A 22,422-nucleotide genomic window follows, 5' to 3' on the forward strand; every position below is an offset into this window, starting at 1 on the left:
GTGTGAGAACACTGTCCTAAGCCCTTGGGAAGTACAATTTAGCATCAAATAGGGACAATCCCTGCTCACAACGGGCTCACAGTCTAGAGGTAAAAGCCATGACTCCTAGGTCCATGCTGTTTCCACTAGGCTATGCTGCTACCCAACCACTTCCTACAGGGCTTTGCACAGCATAAACACTATATTCTATTGAATTCTATTGCTTGATTGACTGATCTCACTGCTTCTGTATGTGAGTCTATCCTGCCACCCTTCTTTCAACGTTAAGGTCTTTAAGGTTGGGGGCTTTGTCAGTCACTTCCTCCGTGTCTGGCATCAGGCTCAGTATCCATTAAACATTGAGCTTCAACAACCCTGAACTTGGCCATGAGGAAAACATGAACATGTCCAAGGGTGAAGCACCAAGCTTATAAAATAGCTCAATTAAAAAAAACAGAATCCAAATTGAATATTTAAATTATGAACATTTCAGGAAAACGTTGAATATTAATCTACCCAATATGGCTCTACTGGAACTAAATAAATAATCCCTTAGGGATGGATTTGAAGAGGCAGCAGATGCTTCTATTAGCGCTTCCTCAGGTTTCCCCCTCCCATCTTTCAGATCAGCTGAAGGAAGGCCTAAAATGGTTCATCTGTGAAGTTCATCTTTCTTGCAGAAGGAGCACGGAGTCTTTGGGGAGAAGAGTGATGGGAAGGAGGAATGATGCTTGGGTTTCCGCCGCCTTTGCCCACTTCCTTGCTGTTTTCTCTCATTTCATTCCATCTCTACTCTGAGCCATCCTATCAAAAGATTGCTTGGGCCAAAGAGGCAAGATGAAGAATCAGATGGAAAATAATGGATGGAGAAGCAGCCTGGGAATCAGAGGACCTGAGTTCTAATTTGGCTCTACCCCTTGACAGCCATGTGACCTTCAGCAAGTCACTTAATTCCTCTGTGCCTCCATTTCCTCATCTGTAAAATAGAGATTTAGTACCTTTCTGCAACTTACTTAGACTTTGAGCCCCATGTGGGACAGGGACTGTGGCCAACCTGAATATATTCAGTGCTTGTCATATAGTAAGTGTATAGCAAATACCACAATTATTATTATTCTTATAAGGTATGTCCTATAGTTAATTCCTGTCAGTTGAGGGCCCAGGCAGTCTCCATTCCAGAGCCTACAGGATGCTCCCTTTCCCCCACTAACGGTCTCAGACAAGATCCAATTTCAGCCCATGAAGAACTTTTAGGCTAACATCAAGTTCTGACAAAATAGCAAAATTGGACTACTCAATTTAGGTTTATCTTAAGAAGGGGGTGCTTCCTCTTTTACTCTCTTTGCCTAGTTCTGGAAGCAGTTACCTGGAGGATGGAGTCCCTCCGATAGATTTTGATGGTCAGTAAGGATACAGACTAACCTTCAGGCTAATATTCCTCATCATTTTTTGGGTCCTGTGGCACACAGAACAAATGAGCAGCCTGTGAAAACTCTCTCTCATTATTAAAACCCTGGGCCTTAGGGGGCTTTGCCTAGCCTAGAGGTAATGTGTGGTGGGCATGAAGGGGGCAGATGCCCTAGGCTCAGCCATAGCTCACCTCTGGTCAGTCCGGTACTCCTCCCACGCCAGCTTCCATGGGCCACTGCCAGAACTGAGACTCAGGCTTCTTTCCCATGTAGGCTTAACCAGCCACACACAGGCTAACTGGATGGACTTCAGTTAAAGACGGCGGTCACCAGAGTCTCCAACATTCATCATGGAGGCCAGCGGCTTCTGCTAAGGGGTGAGGAGACTGAGGCCATAGCAGGAACAACAATGCTGTGAGGAATACTTTGGATGGAAGATCAAGTTCATTCAATAGTATTTATTGAGCGCTTACTATGTGCAGAGCACTGTATTAAGCGCTTGGGATGAACAAGTCAGCAACAGATAGAAACAGTCCCTGCCGTTTGACGGGCTTACAGTCTAATCGGGGGAGACGGACAGACAAGAACAATGGCAATAAATAGAGTCAAGGGGAAAAACATCTCGTAAAAACAATGGCAACTAAATAGAATCGAGGCGATGTACAATTCATTAACAAAATAAATAGGGTAACGAAAATATATACAGTTGAGCGGACGAGTACAGTGCTGTGGGGATGGGAAGGGAGAGGTGGAAGAGCAGAGGGAAAAGGGGAAAAAGAGGGTTAAGCTGCGGAGAGGTAAAGGGGGGATGGCAGAGGGAGTAGAGGGAGAAGAGGAGCTCAGTCTGGGAACGCCTCTTGGAGGAGGTGAGTTTTAAGTAGGGTTTTGAAGAGGAAAAGAGAATCAGTTTGGCGGAGGTGAGGAGGGAGGGCGTTCCAGGACCGCGGGAGGACGTGACCCAGGGGTCGACGGCGGGATAGGCGAGACCGAGGGACGGTGAGGAGGTGGGCGGCGGAGGAGCGGAGCGTGCGGGGTGGGTAGTAGAAAGAGAGAAGGGAGGAGAGGTAGGAAGGGGCAAGGTGATGGAGAGCCTTGAAGCCTAGAGTGAGGAGTTTTTGTTTGGAGCGGAGGTCGATAGGCAACCACTGGAGTTGTTTAAGAAGGGGAGTGACATGCCCAGATCGTTTCTGCAGGAAGATGAGCCGGGCAGCGGAGTGAAGAATAGACGGGAGCGGGGCGAGAGAGGAGGAAGGGAGGTCAGAGAGAAGGCTGACACAGTAGTCTAGCCGGGATATAACGAGAGCCCGTAACAGTAAGGTAGCCGTTTGGGTGGAGAGGAAAGGGCGGATCTTGGCGATATTGTAGAGGTGAAACCGGCAGGTCTTGGTAACAGATAGGATGTGTGGGGTGAACGAGAGAGACGAGTCAAGGATGACACCGAGATTGCAGGCCTGAGAGACGGGAAGGATGGTCGTGCCATCAATGGTGATAGAGAAGTCTGGGAGAGGACCGGGTTTGGGAGGGAAGATGAGGAGCTCAGTCTTGCTCATGTTGAGTTTTAGGTGGCGGGCCGACATCCAGGTGGAGACGTCCTGGAGGCAGGAGGAGATGCGAGCCTGAAGGGAGGGGGAGAGGACGGGGCGGAGATGTAGATCTGCGTGTCATCTGCGTAGAGATGGTAGTCAAAGCCGTGACAGCGAAGTTTGGAGGACAGGGGAACAAGCTGAGCCCCCACAGTAGATGCCACTGATTGGGGAAACTCATGCACAACAGGGTGACTGGCCAGAGATGTTGAGATCTGCTCTGCTCTGGGATTTTACTGCCTAGCAATTCTGAGTTTGGGTCTAGTCCTCTGAATGTCACTGGTACTGAAACCTTGTACTCAGTGACCAGCCTTGAAATACCATCTCCACAGGATATGAAAAGAGCAAATACAGATTTATAGCCTTCCCAGGGGCTGATTCTCAAAATAGCCTGCAGCCTGAAAGGGAAAGAGGGTGGTGTACAGAGTGAGGCTGGGGCATTTCTGTACCACACCTCTCTGCTCCTTTCATTTCCTTTTTGCTCTCACTTTCCTCGCCACTTTTCTCTGCTTCTCCCAGACATCCCCACCCCTGTGCTTTGTCTGCTTCTTCTCTTTAAAGTATTCACCTCTTCCCTCAATTTCCTCTCCTGGACCTCATTTTCTGCTGTTTTAACTCTAGCACTTAGTTCTGTCCATGCTTCATCAATAAATCTCTCATACTCATTTATCTCCCTGAGTATCTCAGTTACAATTTCCATCACTTTCACTCCCAGACCAAAATGCAGCCTTTCGTTGCCTGACAGTCGGTGCCTTACAGTTGCAAAATGGAAGCCCCCAGAGGGAAGCCACTGGTAGCTATCTCCCTTTTTCGTCTCATCTCATATTCTGAAAAGCACTGTAGTTGCTTGAGTTTGGGTTCCCCATGGCAAGTGTCCAGCCGTTTCTTAGGGACAGGCTGACATCCCAGGCAGGGCTATAGCAAGCAGAGGAGTGAAATGGCATTTTTAAAAAGAGATTCAACCATTTTCCTTCATTGAATCGTATTTATTGACCACTTACTGTGTGAAGAGCACCTGTACTAAACACCTGGGAGAGTACAATACAACAATGAACAGACACATTCACATTCCCTGACTACAGTGACCTTATTCAGAAAATCCAAATTTTCTGGGTAACACTGCTGAGAATATTGGGATGCAGCATGGCCTACTGAGAGCAAGGGCCTGGGAGTCAGGGGACCTGGGTTCTAACACTGACTCTACCAAATGCTTGCAGTGTGACCTTTGGCAAGTCACTTAACTTCTCTGTGCCTCAGTTTTCTCAACTTTAAAATGGGGATTAAATGCCTGTTCTCCCTGCTACTTAGACTGGGAATCCCATTTGGAACAGGGACTGTGTCTGACCAAATTAACTTGTACCTATCCCAGTGATTAGAACAGTATTTGACCCAAAGTAAGCACTTACAAAATACCATAAAAAAAATACCAGGTATTTAAACACCTCTGAGCATGACCTAATTGAAAGAACACAGACATTGGAGCCAGAGGACCTGGGTTCCAATCCCAGTTTTACCATTTACCTGCAGTATGACCTAGGGAAGATCACTTAATTTCTCTATGCCTCAGTTAACTCATCTGCAAAATCAACCATTTAATCAATCAATTATACTTATGACTTACTGTGTGCAAGAATTCTACTGGGCTCTTGAAAGTGAAAGATATAGTAGGATTGGTAGATATGATCCTGGCCCTCAAGGAACTTACAAACTAGAGAGGAGACAGACTTTAAAAGGAATTACTGATGGGGGAAGGGAAAATAAAATAGAGATGAAATACCCGTTCTCTACTGTTCTTAAACTTTAAGCCTCATGTGGGATAGGAACTGTCCCAACTGATTATCTCATAACTATCCCAGCGCTCAGTACAGTGCTTGGATCAAAATAAGAGCTTAACAAACACCACCATTATTTAGAGAAACAGCTGGTGGCATCAATAACCAGACACTCCAAAAACAAAGCCCAAACAGCATCTCTGAGAGACATAACTTGAGAGACTTGAGTACAAGCAGAGGAAAATATAGAGGCCACTTAGAAGAAGCTTCAGTCTTAATAATAACTGAGCCAAAACTGCATTAGAGTCACAGGATACAATTTCAGTGATCCACTGATTCCATAAAAGGCACAAAAGCTCCAAAGGAACCAGAGTGGTGAAAATAGTAATAATGCCAATGTGTATTAATAGAGCAAATGTCCCACTTCATATTTTCCATCGGTATTGGTCGAATGTCTACCCTGAGCCAAGCACTGCATTAGGTCACTGAGAGCCATAAAGGAATGTAAGTATAATCCCTGCCCTTGAAGAGCTTGAAATCTACTACCCATTTGTTAATTGTGGCATCTGTTAAGTGCTTACTATGTGCCTGGCATGATTCTAAGTGCTAGGACAGACTCAAGTTACTCAGGTTGGACTCAGTCCCTGCCCCACATGGAGATCACAGTCTAAGTAGGAGAGAGAACAAGTACTGAATCCCCACTTCACAGATGAGGAAACTGAGACACAGAGAAGTTAAGTGATGCCCGAGATCACAGACCTGGCATGTGGCAGAGCCCGTATCCAACTCCTAGGCTTGTGCTCTTTCCACTAGGCCACACTGCTTTTCACTCTTATGGTCAATTGTCTGTATGACACTTCATTAGAGGATCAAAATTCTCCCAAGATTTCCAGTGAAAGAGAACTGTGACCTGGCCAACAGCCTTAAAAACACACAGTTCTTCTGGATGGAGTTAAGACTGAATTTGTAGAGCAAACACCTTCAAAATCCTACCCCACTGAATCGACATTCTGTAATGAGATTCCACCAGCTCTTTGGATCTTTACATCCTACAATTCCTCCGTCTCAAGAACATCCCAAGAATGTTAATATTCAGATGGTTGGTATTTAAGGACTGAGATAACATTCTTTAGCGTGTGAAAGAAGAGGAAGACTCAAAGTTCAATTGCACCAGAATATCATTGTTTTCCCTTGATGTTATTATAGAATTTTGAAATGCAGATATTTCTGGAGTTGTCATTTTGCAGCTGCCAGTAGCTCCACACAACAGTTTAGGACGTGAAGTGAAAATGAAATCTATCTTTGAAATCCAGCCCAGACTCCTCATCCCCCTCTCCCTTCCAGGAGGTGAATAAATAGTAACACTAGGGAAATGAGCATGCTTTCCGATTCACCTGACCCTAATGGGTTTTCTCCGGGCTAGTGGGTATGAATCTATATACAAGGCTTCACTAAAACAGCAGAGTGCAAACTTTTATATATGCCTAATGAATTCCAGCGAGGTCATGTCCTTTGTAGGCAGTATATTAGAAGGTTTGGAAATCTTTAAAGGGCTGAATCCCCATCTCCCTTTCTGAAATGGGGGTTCTCTGACGCTGGGGTAAGGTGTCCCCATTGCTTGATTGCTTGCCATGGGAAAATGAACATAAATTCAATATTGCAGCAAAAATGGTGTCTGGATGATGATGATGATGGTGTATGCTAAGTGCATCGGTGTATGCTAAGTACCAAGCATCGGACTAAATGATTGGGTAGAAACGCTAAAATGTGGTTGAACCCTGTCCCTGTCTCACATGGGGTTCACAGTCTAAGTGGGAGGGAGAACTGGTATTGAATCCCATTCTGCAGAATGAGGCACAATAAGGTTTAGTAACTTGTCCGAAGTCACTCAGCAGGTAAATGGCAGAGTCAAGATTAGAACTCAGGTCCCCCAACTCCCACACCCTTGTGCTTCCTGCTAGACCATGCAGCTTCCCAGGGTGAGATGTGGGTGCACACACACTTGACCTCTCATACCCTAAATACTGCACTACCAAAAAGCAGTGTGAACTCTAGGATAATGGGGAAGACGGAGGACTTCAGCTTGCATTTCCTCTAAAATGTCACTGAGAATATGCCTCTTAGAACCCTTAAAGGTTTGCTTCAGCCTGACTCAGAGGAGGGAGCGCCACCTAGTGAACCAATAAAGTCTGAGACATTCCACTGCTACATGACTGTTGGATCGACACTCCTCGCTAAAATTCCTAGAGGCCTAGAGGCGTCGGCCCAATAGCTATTTAGAGGTTACCAAGCCCATTCCGCTCTCCCCATGATGGTCCATACCATGCAGACAGGCACCGATTTTAACTGGAGATGCCTGCAACAACCCACTTTCTTGCCTCCTCCACACAGCTCTGTGAGGGTTCATTACAAGGAGATGACATAAGGGAAGCATTGGCATCACTGTCCACTCACCTCACCCCTGGGGTCAATCAATCAGTGGTGTTTACTGAGGGCTAACTAGGCACACAGCATTGTATCAAGCGCTTGGGTGAGTACAATATAACCGAGTTGGTAGATACATTCCTTGCCCACAATGAGCTTACAGTTTATCCTTAGGCATGATCTCAAATGGCTCTCTAAGCTGGACGGAGGTCAGAAGACGTACATGTCGAGCATTAGGCGGAGGTACATAATCATTCACCTTTTTACTGTCCAAGCAGGCATCTCTAAGGGGACTTGGATAATCTACTCTGGCCCTTCCATCCCTAAGGGAAAGATTGGTATCATTTTGGCTGTTCGTGGTCAGTATCAACATTTTCACTTCTTTTAAACAGCAATATGATTCAAGCAAGTAGCATCTAATTACATATTAAGAGTCATAAAGAGCTACTGGTTATAAGACCGGTATTCAGTATTCATGCTGTCATGAGCCCCTGGTTCATACCAACCAGGAAGCTCCTGGACCGGGGAGCCACAGTGATACATAGTAGAATTCAAACCACACCTCTGAGCACCAAGATTATTGTGGGAAGATTTTTTTTACTCGGTTTTACCAACATGCAAGGGAGTGACACATACATACACTCACTCACTCCACCATCCAAGGGTCCAATACCAGTCTGTGGTCAAAGAAGCCCTTTCTACCAATGCTTCTTCTTTCTGCTTCCAAGCACTGCTGCCTTCTGCTGCTTTCGAGTGCTGCTCTCCTACTGCTTCTGCTGCTCTCAGCATGCTTCCTCCTTGCTTCTCTGCATGCTCTTGCTGCCTCCAAGTACCCGTGTCTCCAAGCAAGGGCCTTTTTTGGGCCTTAGGCTTGGCAGCTATGGCCCTACATAGCAGTCACTGATTGGTCCAGGCCCGTTACTGGGTAGAACAGGAAGGAAAAGCCACGCCTCCCTCCATACTCCACCCCCACAGGCCAGCAATCACCTGCCCTCAAGTAAAGCCCATCACTGCCTTTGCAAAGTCTCTTCCTTGTTCACGGGATCACAGTCCCTGAAAAGGCAGCTTGTTGTGGGCTCACCACACATGCCTTTTGGATTGGAGTACAGGTGCTTAGTACAGCGCTTTGCACACATCAAGCACCAATAAATATGACGGACTGAATGAATGAAAAGTAACGTAGAGTGAATGTGCTGTTTACCAACTCAAGACTGCCCTTATTTCAGGGGAGCTGACTGCCTCAACTCCCTTCTCACTTCACTCACCTTCAGCGTACACACACACACAAACACACACACAAATTTTCCCTTAGTTTGTAGTGTGCGTGTTTGTGTATTAAATTATTAATTCTGGTATTTCATTCTGGCCTATTCAAATTCCTATCATCTGGCACTTCTTCCTTCTCCCACTACTTGTAAATGTTCTTTTTATTATTTTGCCTCCTCAGTCAATTGTAAACTGAAGTGCAAAAAATATGTGATTGCTTTGTTGTACTCTCCCACAAGCTTAATCGATCGATCATTCAATCAATCAATCATTCGTATTTATGGGATGGTCCTTATGTGCAGAGCACTGTACTTACATCTAGCAGAGTAATAATAATTATAATGTTGATATTTGTTAAGCACTTACTATGTGCCGAGCACTGTTCTAAGCACTGTGGTAGATACAGGTTAATCAGGTTGTCCCATGTGAGGCTCACAGTCTTAATCCCCATTTTACAGATGAGGTAACTGAGGCACCGAGAAGTTAAGTGACTTGCCCAAAGTCACACAGCTGCCAGGTGGTGGAGCCGGGATTAGAACCCATGACCTCTGACTCCTAAGCCCTTGCTCTTTCCACTGAGCCATGCTATCAAAACAAAAGACTCAGTAGACACATTCCCTTCCCACAATGAGCTTATAGTCCAAAGGGGAAGACATATTAATGCATAAGTGCTGTGGGGCTGAGGGTCGGTTGAATAATGCATGCAAATCCAAGTGCAAGTTTAGAATAGAGGTCTGCACTCAGTAGGTGTGCAGTACATAGGACTCACTGGTTGAATGATCACCTCTTCTTCTCATACCACACCACATGACACCCAGGAGATGCTTGAGGTTTCACCCTCTATAGCCACTTCTTTCTCTCTCTCTCTCTCTCTCTCTCTCTCTCTCTCTCTCTCCCCGTCACCCTGTCGCTCCAAGGTCTAGAAACTATTCAACCTGGCTTCTCCTCAGAAGTTCCATCTCAGGTCTCTTCATTCCATACTATATCACCACACCATTTCTTCTAGATCCCTGATACTCTCAATTTTCACTCCTCTTTATGATGCCTAAATGGATGAGTGACTCATCTCTTTAGGCGTAACCTACCAGGGACACTCACACGAAGATTAAACATACATATGATAGAAGGAAGAAAAGTTGTCTTTCTCCCACCTCCTGGTTCTCTTTTGAAGCCATCTGTTGCTGCTGCAGATGAACATAAAGCCATACCTGCCCATAGTACCATTGCTGGGTCAGATCGATGCCCCTTCCACATCATTCTTCTTCGACAATTCTCTAAAATGAGGATTCAATGCCTGTTCTCCCTCCTTCTTAGACTGTGAGCCCCATTTGGGTGAGGGACTGTGTCCAACCTGATTAATTTGTATCTGCCCCAGGGCCTAGAACAGTGCTTGACACATAGTAAGAGCTTAACAAGTACCATTATTATTGAGAAGCAGCGTGGCTCAGTGGAAAGAGCACGGGCTTTGGAGTCAGGGCTCATGAGTTCGAATCCCAGCTCTGCCACTTGTCGGCTGTGTGACTGTGGGCAAGTCACTTAACTTCTCTGGGCCTCAGTTCCCTCATCTGTAAAATGGGGATTAAGACTGTGAGCCCCACGTGGGACAACCTGATTCCCCTATGTCTACCCCAGCGCTTAGAACAGTGCTCGGCACATAGTAAGCGCTTAACAAATACCAACATTATTATTATTATTATTATTATTAGTCTGTGCTTTGTATGTGACAACACTGTTTTTGGATTGAAAGTCAGATTCCCACTTCTATAATACTGATAAAACAAGGTCCAGGTCACTGTTCTTGGTCAATGTTCACAGTCAAAGTAGTAGATCTATATGATGTCCCCCAGGTCATATTTTGATATGGAATTGAATCAGATTCCAATCAATGGCATTTACTGAGCACTTATCACGTGCAGAGGATTATACTAAGTGCTCGGGAAAGTATAATATGATTTGGAAGATGGGATCCCTCCCCAGGAGGAGCTTACGGTTTACTGGGAGAGACAAACATTACAATAAATTACTGATAAGGGAAATAGTATAGTGTCAGTGTAATGCATATGTGCTGTGGATCTGATTTGAGTATCAGGCTGCTTAAGGGGCATACAGCCAACTGCAAAGACAATGTGAAGGGAAGCGTGGATAGAGAAAATGAGGGCTTAGACAGGGAAAGTCTTTTGCAGGAAATGTGATCTGAGGAAGGTTCAGAAAGTGAGGAGAATGGTACATTGTCAGATATGAAGAGGGAAGATATTCCAGGCCAGAGGGAAGACATGGGCAAAACCTCGGCAGCAGGATAGATAAGAGTGAAGTACAGAGAATAAGATGGTGTTGGAGGAGCGAAGTGTGCAGTTGTGCAGCTGGGTTGTATTAGAAGATCAGCAGGGTTAGATAAGAAGGAAAGAGCTGATTGGGTGCTTGGCAGCTGTCATGATTCAGGTTATAAATTCCAGGCTGGGAAGTTCTAATATTAGAGGCTGGGAGCCAAGTTTTCTAGATAATCTCTCCTCCCCTTCCAGGCTTCTATACCACAGAGATGCCATCCTCCTAACCAAAACCTTGCTTTCACTTAAACCCAGAGGCTGTTGTTAATGGAGTCATACTGAGTGAAAGATCACCATACTTGGTAAGGAAATGGTTGGCTCCATGCTAGAAGATATTTCTTATAAGAAATTCCTTAAGCAATATGCATCCCAGGTACCAAAATAGCCATCAAATCAGTGGCCACATTGTTCCTCTGAATATCTTCTACACATTAACACTCAGAAACCAATTTCAATTTATTATCTTGGAAGTAGAGCTCCAGAAGGCTATTTGAGGCTCAAAGACGGAAAGGAGTCAGTGGAGGCCTGCAAAGACAGAGAGACCTGCAGAGTTTAAATAGATATCTGGAATTTTTCAACCCCACATCTGCTTCTGAGAAAAAAAAGGTTTCTCTGGCCTCTATGATCTAGAGTAGCCTCCTGTACTGATTGAGTTTACTAAATCATTACTGAACTTTCCTTTTGATTTTTCTGGTGGATCTGTGGTCAGAGAACACAGTAGAATAGTTGAGAAATGCACCAAAAAGCAAGTTGCTTTTTTCTGCCTTTGGCTTTGATCCTTTTAACGGGTTTTTCTCTTTTCTTTTCCTCAAATAGTATTTGAGTACTAAAAGGGAAACACAAGTCGTGTCTCCTTTAGCAGCACTGCACAGAGCATGACATCACTAAATGCAGTAGTAATGCAGATGAAGAATTCAACTGGTTTTTACTATTGAATGTAAGAAGGTAGTATCCTTTCAAGTAAATATGGTCCAAGGCATCTACTACAGAGTTTGGTTGCCCTGAGAAGTTTAGGGAGAGCCTAAGATCACTCCCCAGTCGTATTACTGGCCACAACTGAATTTATGGGATCACAGTAATTGTCATTTCTCATTGCTTTTTAAGAGCAGGAAATGACCTTTGTCTCTTCCTCTCTAGACCGAAAGCTCCTTATGAACGGGGGATGTGTCTACTGATTTATCTGTCAATTTGTACTCTCCATGGGACTTAGTACAGTGCTCTGCACATAGTAAGCACTCAGTGATTCCCACTGATTGATTGATTGGTTGGGATAAATTGTCTCCTTAGTGAAGATTCTACATTCTTCCCCTCAGTCAATTACTTATTTGTATTTCTGGGGCACCTAATTTGTGGAGAACACTGTTCCCTCCTTCCAAGGCTCTTACAATCTTATGGGGAAGACAGACACCAAAATACACTACGGGAAGAAAGAAGCAATATTATGTGAAGATATATTCGCTTTACCAAGGGGCAGGTGCAGTGAGTACCCAGGGCAAGGAAATGAGAATTCAATCCGGGAAGCTTTCTGGACACAGTCAAGCCAGCAATCAATCAATGGTATTTATTGAGCTCTTACTATATACAGAGCAGTGGACTAAGCCTTGGGAGAGTACAATACAACAGAATTAGCAGTCCTATTCCCTGCCCTTAATGAGCTCACAATCGACCAAAGGAATTTACTGAATGCTTACTATGTACAGAGCACTGAACTAAGTACCTGAGAGAATACAATATAAAAGAATTGGAAGACACAATCCCTGCCCACAAGGAGCTACAGCCTATAGGGGGAGATAAACATTAATATAAATGCATAATTTATGATACATAATGTAAATAACTGTACATAAATCTGTGGGGTTGAGAGTGTTTGAGAGTAGGTTGAATATCAATAGGTCACAGATCCACGTTCTCAGTCACATAGATTGGACTCCAAAATAAATTTGCATGATTATTGTTTTGCAGATGATTACAGCCCAACACAGAGGCATAGGGAGTGATGTATCCAGAGGGAGAAAAGCAAATGGCCTCCTACTCTGGCATGAATGAATGTAGTAGCACAAGGGGCTGTTTCTGCTGGTTTATGACATATAGAGAGAGCTGGTGTCGAGTCCAACAAAAAAATCAAGTCACAACAACACAGAAAAAGAGGTTTTTATTGCAATATTAAACACTGACCTGTATATATGAGGACAAAAACAACTTACCTAAAAGCAGACTGAACCTCATCACTCAATGGTGGGAGAGCTAACTATTTAAAGTCAGTGGTGGGCATGGTGTTCTTTTACACCAAGGACAAAATCCAGTTAAGTGAAACTCCAGTTTTCATAAGGGATGACAGGGTGTGGTTGAAATTGACAACAGGGGAAGGGTGTGGCTGAAGTAGGATTTAGGAAAACAAAGTAGGTTAATGCAAAATGGAGACTGAAAAGAAGATGGAGTAGACTGGTTAAGAGTTGGTTTCTAAAATGGTATCTCATATCAGCTTACCATCATTAGTGTCATCTCCAAAATCAAGGGATATCTGTGTGCATATTCAATAATAATAATAATAATAATAATGGTGTTTGTTAAGCATTTGCTTTGTTCCAAGCACTGTACTAAGCACTGGGGTAGATGTAAGATAATCAAGCTTGGCCTGGTAGATTCAACATGGGCTTGGAAGTCAGAATGACCTGGGTTCTAATCCCACCTCCACCACATGACTGCTATGTGACCTTGAACAAGTCACTTAACTTCTCTGTGACTCAGTTATCTCATCTGTAAAATGGGGTCTAGGATTGAAAAACCCATGTGGGACATCGACTGTTTCCATCCGGATTAGCTTGTATTCATTCATTCATTCATTCATTCATTCATTCATTCATTCAACCATATTTATTGAGCACTTACTGTGTGCAGAGCACTGTACTAAGCACTTGAATGTACTCCAGTGCTTAATACGGTTCCTGTCACAAAGTAAATGCTTAACACATACCATTTTTGAAAAAAGCCTCACATGGAGATCACAGACAAAGTAGGAAGGAGAATAGAGAATAGTTATTTAACCCCCATTTTACAGAGGAGATAACTGAAGCACAGAAAAGTTGTCTTGCCCAAGGTCACACAACAGACAAATGGTAAAACCAGGATTAGAACCCAGGTCCTCTGACTCCCAGACCATGCTGCTTCCCATAGAATAGAATAATATAAATTGAATTGAATACAGTCCGAGTTCAATCAACTATGAATGACAGTTTAGGTCAGATAATTTTTTTTAGTTTCTGCCTTCTCTCTCTCTTCAGTAATAGCACTGAAGGAGAAGAATGCGTTTGAACAATTAAAGCCCTCATTTCCCCTTACCCTCCCTCTCCTCACCATGATAATACACTGGGCTGTGTTAAGAACTTCGATACTCACCAAATCAGTCCCACCCAACTTATGTAGATGTCCTAATGCTCCACTTTTTCCCCGATCTGTAAATTATTTTACTGTCTCCCCTAGTAGACTGTCAGCTCCTTGTGATCAAGGATCAAAGCTACAAAGTCTATTATATTTTATTATCCAAGTGCTTAGTGCAGTGCTTTGCACACAGCAAGGGCTCAATAAATATAATCAATTAATTGATTGACATCTATAAAAATATATACATATATCATGTATGTGTATATGTTTATATATATATGCTTTGATTTATGGATGGCATTACTCATTTTATAATATATCCTCATATTTACATGTATAGCTTATGTGTCTGCATGTAATAATTGTGGTATTTGATAAGCACTGTATTAAGCAATCGAGTAGATACAATCAGGTCCCACACTGAGATTCACAATCTAAATAGGAAAGAGAATAGGTATTAGATCCCCATTTTACAGATGAGGGAACTGAGGCACAGAGAGGTTTAGTGACTTTCCCAAGGCCACACAGCAGGTATATGGCAGAGCCACAGTTAGAATCCAGGTCCTCTGACTCCCAAGCCTGTGCAGTAGGCCATGCTGCTACTCAGTGTGAATGTGGGTGTGGGTCTGTGTGTGTAGGTGTACAAGGAACATATTGAAAAGTTAGAAAAGTTCTATCAACAGACTAGGAAGAACTGTGATAAAGACAGCAGAAGCTAATTTTAGAGGAGTTTCTAATGTATCATTGGGTCAGTCATTTGTTGGAAACTATCTGCATTTCCTGATTTAATTTTCAGAGAAGGGACCCAACAGCTTTGATGACAATACTGAACTAATACAAACTTAAAGAATTCACTGGCTTGGTGGAAATTATCATGCAGCATGGCACCACAAAACTCGGTCAATGTAGACAAAACCTTTTTTATATATTTATCATTACACAAAATAACCATTTGCATGCTTATGAAGCAACTGTCCCTGATTTGTATCTCTGCTACCCAGTGCCCCAAAAGGCCCTTTAAGAACAGAATAAGTCAACAATCAGTGGTAACAACTGTGCACTTCCTATCCACGGAGCACTGAATTAAGTGCTTAGGAGAGAACAATATGGATTGGTAGCCTTGATACAATCTGGTGGGAACACTATTCCTTTTTAAAACTGTACTGGAAATACGCAAGGGGTCCATATTTCACCCCTGGAGTTTGTCGGTGTAGTCCTGAGTGGGACTCACAGAGTGTCCCCACCCCAAGAACTCTGCAGTTGATCTACATGCATGTGTTTTTAGCAGGTGGAGGTGATGGGAGGACATAGGTGAGGAATTGGATTGTATCATCTATGTATATAGACTGCTCTTGAGTCATATAAAAATGAAAGATTCCAGGGTCCAGGGAAGGACATAGGCGCGGAACTGGATGGTGTCATCTATGGACATAGACTGTTCTTGAGTCATATAAAAATGAAAGACTCCAGGGTCCAGAACCCCTCCCTCCGTCCCTTTGGTCCCAGTTCAAAATTTACCTCACAGTAATTTCCAGGTGAGGCATAGGAATGCGCCATGGGAAGCCAAGCACCCTCCATACACCAGTTGACGGACACTCTTTACAAGCTGAAGTCACAGTAAATCCCCTCTTCCCCTGAGAGCAAATAATCTTAAAAATCACTCCAAGCAAACACACTCCAAGCAGGCCAAACTCAGTCGACAGCAAGCAAACACTCCAAAAATCCCACAAAAAAAAGTCTACAGGCAATTACTGTCCCAAAGTCCGTTCAAACACAGGTGCCGTGGATCAGTAAACACTTCCTTCCCCTTATGAAAGATAAACACAAACGTCTCCTTGCCGTCACTTACTGATGGGGACAGCCTATCAGAGTTGTCTCACCAGTCCTCAGATTGAGAAATGGTAAATAAATGTTAGCACCTGAAATGCCTTTTGGGCCTCTGGACCCAGTAATTTACATGACATTATCCGACTCTCCTTCCTGAGGTTTTGATGAAGAATATGGCCAATGGGAAGCCAATCCATCCTTGTTGAACAGAGGGGGAAACTGAGGACCAGATAGGAGAGTAGACGAACCCAGCAAGAATCTCAACGAGGGTAGGGCACTCTCTTCCAGTCTTCAAAAAAGAAATAATGGTATTTGTTAAGTGCTTACGATGTGTTCTAAACACACTGTTCTAAACAAAAGCTAATTATCTTGGATACAGTCCCTGTCCCACATGGGTCTCACAGTCATCATCCCCATTTTATAGATGAGGTAACTGAGGCACAGAGAAGTTCAATGTCTTGCCCAAAGTCACACAGCAGACAAGTGGTAGAGCCAGGTTTAGAACCCAGGTACTTCTGAGCCCCAGACCCATGGTCTATGCATTAGGTCATGGAAGGATTGCCACCAAGTACACCTCAGGTCCGGATACTCCTGTCACCTCTCCAACTTGTTCATTTGCTCATGGAACTTGGAGGTATGAGATGTCAATGATTTCTTGCTGGAGTGGAATTGAGACTGCTTAGCTGTATAACCATAAACCATGACCAAAATCAGCCATCCTGTATTTAGGACTAGGAAAGGAAGATGGGCAATTAAAGACTTGATCCAGAATCAAATTGAAAATTCTGCATAAGTTCCAGCAACCATGGTTGAACCAAATTCCCAGACCAGAGGAAATTGAAACTTGGATTTAACCCAACCAGGAAAGTTCACAGCAGAGCATGCTACAGACAAGAACCAAGTTAAAGATATGAGTACCAAATCATGCAGCTAGTCCAGGAGCTGTCTGACAGATTTCCTTGGGGAGAAGATGGGATATAGGTTTTTGTCTAAAATAGCCAGCCAAATAACGCAATAATAATAATGATAATTATGGAATTTGTTAAATGCTTACTATGTGCCAGGCACTATTCTAAGTGCTGGGCTTGATACAAGATAATCGGGCTGGACACAGTCCCAATCCCTCATAGGGCTCACAATCTTAATTCTCATTTTACAGATGAGGGAACTGAGGTGCAGAGAAGTGAAGTGACTTTCCCAAGGTCACACAGAAGAGAGGCAGAGACGTGACTAGAACTCATGATTTTCTGACTTCCAGGCCCATGCTCTAGTCACGAGGCCATGTTGAATGATCAAATTAATCCAGAGAAATACATGAAGATCATTCTCCCACCATATTTCCCCCTACTGTACGTGACTTATGCACTTGAGTCTGTATCTCCTAAACAATTTGATATTCACCCCACTCCCACCCCACAGCACTTAATGTCCATATCCTTCTAGGCCAATACTTATAATCCCACCTTTAGACTTGTAAACTCCCCTCTAGACTGTAAGGTCCTTGTAGGAAGGGAATATGTCTACCAACTGTACTGTGGTCTCCCAAGTACTTTGTACAGAGCTTTGCACACAATAAGCGCTCAGTAAACACCACTGATTGATTAAATACCATTGATTAATTACTTCCCCTTCCTGTAATTGATTTTGACATCTGTTTTCACTGCTAGATTGCAAACTCCTTGAGTGCAGGGATTGTGTCTACCCTCTCTTTTGTTGTACTCTCCCAAGTGCTTAGTTCACTGCTCTACACACAGTTGACACTCACTAAGTAGGATCGAGCAGATTGATTTTTTTGTGGGTGGAATTTTTTAAACATTCACTATGTGCCAGGTACGGTATTAACCACTGAGGTAGATACCAGGAAAGCAGGTTAGACAAAGTCCATGTCCCACATGGGGTTCACAGTCTTAGTCCCCATTTTACCGATGAGGGAACTGAGGCCCAGAGAAGTGAATCGACTTGCCCAAGGTCACACAGCAGACAAGTAGCAGAGCTGGCATTAGAACCCAGGTCTTTCTGACTCCCAGGGTTGCTTCCTGTCTGCTAGGCCAGATAGTAGCACTTAATCAATAATCAACAGAGTACTTGATTAATTCATTGGTGGGTCTCAGACCACCTCTCATCCACAGCCAACTTAAACAGCTTCTATATCCTTCGTGCTCCTCTTGGGAGAGTTTGGTTCCACACCCTATCAAAGATAGAGCTTTACCCAGATTAAACGACGCCACTCACAGAATAGTCCAGAGGACCTACAGTTGGGCACAGAGAAGGGGAAAACTAGCCATGTCACCTTGCTCTCTAACAGGAAGGCAATAAACAGGGCCAGTGCTGACTTGCCCACAGCAGGTGAAGAAATCAAGGCTCAGAAAACCAAAGGAACCACAATTGATTTTTGCTTGATGCTTTCCTCTATATCTTTCCTCCCCTGTCTCTTGCCCTCCTTCAGCCAAGTATGGAGAGAGTGACTGTCAAGACTTAGAAGAGCTTCCACCAAACTGGAAGGCAAAGAGGTAAATGAAGAGTAACTTTAACCTGAAAGGAATGGAAAATGTATCCTAAGAGAAAGATAAAGGGAATTGGATGTATTTAAAATAGAAAAGGGGGTGGTTATACAAATCTATGACAGGTTATTATGAAGAGGGTATTATGAAGTGGGTGCTGAGTCATGTTCTCAGTGACTCCATAATTGAGCCAGAGGAAATGGATTTAAATTAAATCAGATATTTCGGTTGTGCATAAGGGATAATGCCTTGGTTATTATGGTGATAAAGTAGTATGGCTTATGAGAAGCAGCGTGTACTAGTGGAAAGAACACATGCCTGGGAGCCAGTGGATCTGGGTTCTAATCCTGGCTCTGCTAATTGTTTCCTGTATGACCTTGGGAAAATCAATTAACTTCTATGTGCCTCAGTTTCCTCCTCCCTCTAATTTAGTGTATAAACCCCATGTGGAACAGGGACTGAATCCAACCTGTTAAACTTGTATCTACCTCACGGGTTAGAGCAGTGCTTGACACATAGTAAGCCTATAACAAATACCACAAAAAAGCCAAATAAAACCCTGATACAGGCTACCAAGGAAGAAGGGCTTGGAGCTTCATCTCTGGAAATCTTTAAGGAAAGAATAGACATTTGCTTGTCCTGGATGTTTTTGTTATTTACTTTTCTGAATAAGACCCCTTGAGGGTTCTTCCAGCTGTGAGTTTCTGTTATTCTTGGATTTTATGAGTCTAATTTTTCCCCTTCTCCCTATCAAGGAGATTCCCAGAGTGGTCACATAGGAGCTTTATTCTGGATTCCACATCAGCTTGGCAGAAAACACTTCCTCTTGAGGGCATTGAAAATTATGCCTTGGCTTTTGGGAATCCACCAGAGAAGTCTTGGCTTTTGAGAATCCACCAGAAAAGTAAGCACAGCACCTTCTTCTTTATCTAGTACACCACCAATTCCCATAGATTTTGCTTCTGTCCTGAACCCCATCTCCAAATTCTGATTTCTCTCCCATCACCTCCCTACTACCACCAAGGTACAGAGCCCCAGCTATATCCTTCGTGGGGTTTGGCATATTTATTTTGAAACATTAACTTATTTTCTTCTACAGATCCAACTCTGACCAGTACCATCAGGGACTGTGAGTTACTGTTGCTGCTGCTGTTTCTGTCAATCTGGCCCCCTGGCCCCTCCCATACTGAATAGCCCCTCTCCCCCCCCCCCCCATTTTGGAACTGCAAAGAGAAGGAAGAGGAGGAGAAGGGGGAGGGGGAGAAGGAGAATGAGGAGGAGGAGGAGGAGGAGGAAGAAGAAGAAGTATGAAGAAGAGAAGGTCTGACTTTTCTGTTATTTGTTAAGCGCTTACTATGTGCCAGGCACTATACTAAACAATGGGGTAGATATAATATGGTCAGGTTGGACACAGCCCCTGTCCCACATGGGCTCACAATCTTAATCTCCATTTTACAGATGAGGGAACCTCAGTTCACATGGAGCATGGAGAACTCAACTGACTTGCCCAAGGTCACACAGCAGATAAATGGTAGAGCTAACATTAGAACTCAGGTTCTCTGACTCTCACCACTCCTCCTTCTCATTCTTCCTCCTTTATTTCCTCCTCAGCATATCCTATGGCCAGTGGGGCCTGAGGCCCTCAGGCAGCCAGTGGCTTCCTGTAGCCCTTCCCCCTACCAGTTGCATGGTGGTGGTGAGGCCCACCCATCCAATTAAAGAGTTGACTCAGTTTACGAAATAGCACACATTGCCTTTTCCATGTGTGTGCACCAGCCATTCAGATGCTTTCTCTTTCCCTAGTGGGAGTAACAGGCCCAAAACAAGAAGCCCAGTCTGTGAATCACAGTCAGTGCTACAGTGTTGACTAAAATCTGTTGACTTTTGCCATTGTATTGTTCCCTCTCAAGCATTTACTACAGTACAGAAGCAGCGTGGCTCAGTGGAAAGACCCCGGGCTTTGGAGTCAGAGGTCATGGGTTCGCCTCCCGGTTCTGCCACTTGTCAGCTATGTGACTGTGGGCAAATCACTTCACTTCTCTGGGCCTCAGTTACCTCATCTGTAAAATGTAGATTAACTGTGAGCCTCACCTGGGACGACCTGATTACCCTGTATCTCCCCCAGCGCTTAGAACAGTGCTCTGCACATAGTAAGCACTTAACAAATACCAACATTATTATTATTATTATTCTGCACACAGTAAGTACCCGATAAATACCCAATACATACCACTGATTGATTGATTAATTGACTGTAAGAGCCCCTCAATCCCTCCCCTTCCCAACTGTCAGCTGGGGGACCCCAGCCCAATTTCCCTTTCCAGCTAAAGCAAGCCCCTAAGGATCGGCCTGGGAAAAGCATATCAGCTTGATGCATCCTGGCCATTTGTCATAAAGAGAATTCTGAAGAAATCTCCATAAATATGACAGAAGCTTTTCTCTTCTGATGGCTCCATTTTCTCTTCACACCTCCCCTCACTTTTCTGCTGTCAGGCCTCTGAGACCCCACCCCCCCAGCCCGGCCCCCTCCTTTTCCAACGTCCCTGCTCAAACTTGTCTGAGCAAAGGGCAATCCCTGGATGATCTTCTGGTGACATTTTATAAAATTAGACATTTCCAAAAGGAAATGATAACGACTTGGATATTTTCAGAGTTAATTAGTCAAGCAGCAGGCTTCGGTGTGTTCTAAAAGGCAACCAGGTAATGCCGAGTAGCTGATGGATAAAGAAAGAGCAAGGTAGGAGAGAATGGCTTGGGGTGAACCAAGGGTGAAGCAACATGAAAAGAATCAGAGGGAGATTGAAACCCAACTGCAAGAAGAAAGTATCAGCAGGCAGAGAAAACTGCCATAATCTCTCCCTAAAGGATTTGGGGAAGGATCAGACTAACTTTATCCAAAAATGTGGCAAATTTCAGGGATATTAGACTGCAAGGTTGGACTTGATGATATTATGCAAGATGTTCCTAATGCAGGGAATGAAGAAAAGAGAGAATCCAGGACGGCACATGTCACCCCGCTCCTCAAAAAACTTCATTGGTTGCCCATTCACCTAAGCATCAAACAAACTCTCCTCACCATTGACTTTAAAGCACTCTACCACTTTGCCCGCTCCTACCTCACCCCGCACACTTCACTCCTCTAATGCTAACCTTCTCACTGTGCCTCAGTCTTGCCTATCTCACTGCCAACCCCTAGTCGACATCCTGCCTCTGGCCTGGAACACCCTCTTTCCTCAAATCTGACAATTACTCTTCCCCTCTTCAAAACCTTCTTGAAGGAACAACTCCTCCAAGAGGCAGTTTCAAACTAAGCCCCACTCCTTTCCTCTTCTCCCACTCCCTTCTGTATCTCCCTGACTAGCTCCCTTTTTCCTTCCCCATCCCAGCCCCATGCACCCGTGTATAAATCAGTAATTTATTTTTATTGATGTCTGCCTCCCCACCTCTAGACTGCAAGCTCATTTTGGGCAGGAAATGTGTGTTTTTCATTGTACTGTACTCTCCCAAGTGTTAGTACAATTCTCTGCATACAGTAAGCACTCAGTAATTATGATTGAATGAATGAATGAATGAATGAATGAATGAATGAATGAATGAATGAATGAATGTCTTCTTGCATGATCTGCCTCTGGTAGAGGAGGCTGCCACATTTGTAATGTTTACAACAGAGTCCTGCCAAGTGGCGAGGAACTGTGCAGATGCCTGTGCGACCTTAATTAAGTCTCTTAATTTTTATGTGCCTCAGTTTCTTCATTTGTAAAATGGGGGTTGAATATCTAGTCTCCCTCCTGCTTTAGGCTGTGAGCCCCATGTAGTACAGGGACTGCATCTGACATGATTATTTTAGATTTAGCCCAGCTTTTAGTAAGGTGTTTGGCATATAGTAAGTCCTAATATCACTAAGCTAATAATAATATTAACAATAATTGTTATACTTGTTAAATATTTCCTTTATG

This window comes from Ornithorhynchus anatinus, chromosome 3, assembly GCF_004115215.2.
Source record: "Ornithorhynchus anatinus isolate Pmale09 chromosome 3, mOrnAna1.pri.v4, whole genome shotgun sequence".
Taxonomy (NCBI): domain Eukaryota; kingdom Metazoa; phylum Chordata; class Mammalia; order Monotremata; family Ornithorhynchidae; genus Ornithorhynchus; species Ornithorhynchus anatinus.